Consider the following 3484-nt stretch of genomic DNA (forward strand, 5'->3'; position numbering starts at 1 on the left):
CCAAAGAGGATCATTTACACATCACTGGGTATTCAGCAGGTCAAACAGACCATGATAAACCTTGCATGGCGTCCATGTCTTGTGCTCTTTAAGCTCTGGAGATCACTTATCATTCCTCTGACTTCCCCTGTTCTCTTCCCCATTAGAAAAAGTAGAACGTGGGCTTCTTGGTATGTCGGGAGTCATGGGTAAAGACTCGGCTGAGATTTTCCTCCATGATGCAATTTTCACTTTATGAATATAGTAAACATAATTTCTCAAAACTGATAAAAGTGAAAAAGAAATAGATGGATAGGTGAGGTAATACTGTACAAACACTATCTCAACCTCAGTGTCTCATTGGGAGGTACAGTACAAAGGTCTTGCTCTGCTAACCTGGACAACTCAGAAAGTGCCATATTTTTCTTTATCCCCACTGAAATGACAACATCCTTCAGGGAATAACAAACAAAATCACAAATCTCAAATAAATTTTCAAAAAAAAATTACAGAACCCAGAATCTGTATTTTTCAAGTCACTTGTTAGCCCCTTTGGATCAAGAAATATGGGAAACACAATTTTTTTAACCTTTAGTTCAAATAAACCTGTAGCAAACATCTCCTTTTGACAAAACATTGTGTTATGTAACTGAGTCAAAGGTGGCATCATGTGACTTAAAGTTGCCCTCCTGTGGTTTAACTTTTCCTTGCCACTGGTCCAATCCTTTCAGTAATCAGTTAAAATCCTCACACATCTAATTGCTTTAACTGTGTAAGCTTTTACAGAGAATAGTATTTTCAGACATTTTATGTGCCCCTCAATATTTCATCCATATAGGTAAGACAACACCTTGGATATCAGAACTATTGGATATCAAAACAAGCTATTGGATATCAGAAACACTGCTAGCCCATGGAGCTCTCTATGAGGGTCTCTCCATTTCAGAGCTGATCCACATCATCTAAAGCATAAGGCTTATTTTCAACTTGTACTCTACTAAAGTCTATCTCCTTATTCCTTTCTGTACAGTGGCCTTTTGCTATTGTTCCTGAAAGATAGTTTGATCTCACTCTCATAGACCCCTGCCTAAATGATATCTACTAAAGTGCGTACTTTGTTGTACATTATTTCCTCATGCAGCTTTGTTTCTTGCTTGTTCAAACCACAAATTCGGTAATTTACTGCATGCTTTCTTCATTTGGCAAACTTCCATCCACCTGGCCATCATCAAGCTCAGTTTATGAGCTTTGACGAATATTTTATCTGCTCCGAGCCTCCCCGAAATTAATAGAAAAAGGCAATAATCCCTAGTTGCACATAGTAGATAAAAAGGGCAAGTTTATAAATCTAAAGATGAGCACAACAGAAGGCCAATGATAAATCTATCTCTCCCAGTGGCATAAAAAGAAGTCACATCCTGTTTGTAACATCAAAGTTATTGATGGCAATAGGAATGTAGTATATGCCGAAGAAAGCAATCTTATGCAGAATTCAGACAAGATTAATTAACAGTTCCACAGAGATCTTAGTGCAAGGAAATAGCGGGAGAGGGAAAAAACAAAACCCAAAACATCGTGTCCTCAAATACTTCCTATGTTGTTAATTACTATATTTCTTAAAAATCAAATGTAATTTCCATTTGTCCCAGTTTCTTATTCTGAAGACGTTGCCTCTGTGAGTCATTTCTGAAGTTTCTCTGCTGGAAGAGTGAAAAAAAGAATTAACACAAACACTTTTGCTTATTTTCTGTAAAGTACTGAAATGATAGAGAAAAAAAAAGGAAAATGAAATGTTGATTATATGGTAGGAGGAGATGAAGCAGGAAGAGAATGATTTTATGAGCTCATGTTCCTGCAGCCCAATTCATCATTTGAAATTCAAACACATGTCGAAGAGGACAATTTCTGGCTGGTTTTAGCTTGGAAACACTACAGTTATTGATTTTTAAATTTAGTTTCTTTGTCCATTTTTTTTCTCCTCAGGAATGGACTGAGTTTAGTAAAATTTATTGCAATTTCAATCTGAAGAAAATGACACGGTAAATATAAGAAAATAACTCAAGAAACTATTCAAAAAGTATTTTTCAGAAGAGTGTATATGTAAACAGTTTGTGCCAGATTATCTAACACTAACCTTGATACATTTTTTATTTTTTTTGTGATACCACATGGAACTAAATATTACAGTTTTTAACTCAGAAAATTAAATTACCAAATGTATGCTGTGCGTGTTTACTAGATAGGAAATGGATTAATATTTGGATATATTTTATGCTTATCAAATTTGTTACACTTAATTATCTGGCTGTATAACCTCAAAATTTTATCTGTAGTGTCTGAGGAAATGCTGAAGGGAGACCCCAGACTCAAATAGTATGTAGAAACAAAGACCATTTATTAATATTCCAGCATGCATGTGGGGTCATTCACCTGTACAAAATGGCGACAACCTGAGAGGAGCATGTAGGCTCCTTTTAAGTGCAGTTAAGGGGAGTTTTAGGGACAATTAAATCTTTCAAATATGGTTGATTAAACAAGCAGCAGTTATATTAGTATACTTTTAATTGGCTGAGGACACACTTGCACAAGCTTGGGCAAGTTTAGATATGACTCAGAAGAATGTTGGATTTGTCCTTGAGACATGTGAGGCTGGCTCAGGCCTTGTCCCTGAATGTAAAGTCACTGAGGATAAATGAAGATTTGTCAGAGAGATACGTACATGTTCTGTCCTTCTCAATGAACTAAAACTTAAACTCTGTTGTGAAAGTGAGAGAGTTTAATTCTTTCACTATCTAAAAAGTGTTGTGGAATATTATTTTAAGATGTGTTTTTTTAAAGATTTAATTATTATGTTTACAGTGTTCCACCTGCATGTATGCATGCAGGCCATAAGAGGGCACCTGATCTCATTGTAGGGGGTTGTGAGCTATCATGTGGATGATAAAAACAAAACCAAAAAAAAAATGTGAATTGAACTCAGGACCTCTGGAAGAGGAACCAGTGCTCTTAACCTCTGAGCCATCTCTCTAGCCCCTAAGATATGTTATATTCATTTATGGCATAGAATAATTGTTTAATGATGCAAAGATATGCTACGTTCTTTTAGGTTGCATTTGTTTAACTCTGTGAAATTGTGTTACTTTGCTTGTCTAAAACACCTCATTGGTCTAATAAAGACCTGACTGGCCAATAGCAAGGCAGGAGAAAGAATTGTCAGGGCTGGCAGACAGAGAGAATAAATAGAAAGAGAAATCTGGGAAAGAAATAATTTAAGAAAAGCTGGCTAGAAATAAGCCAAGCTAAGTCCAGGTATTCATAAAAAAGAATAAGCCTCTGTGTGATTTATTTGGGGGCTAGGTGGCAGGCCCCCAAAGACTAAAAGAGTAAAAACAATGACTAGAAATAAGGCTAAAAAGAAATGATGAAAAAAATTATTGGAGATATAAATGCATAAACTGAAATTTGTTTTAACTAATATTACATACAGTAAATTTGAATTACTGTA

Source organism: Peromyscus eremicus, chromosome 12, assembly GCF_949786415.1.
Source record: "Peromyscus eremicus chromosome 12, PerEre_H2_v1, whole genome shotgun sequence".
NCBI lineage: Eukaryota > Metazoa > Chordata > Mammalia > Rodentia > Cricetidae > Peromyscus > Peromyscus eremicus.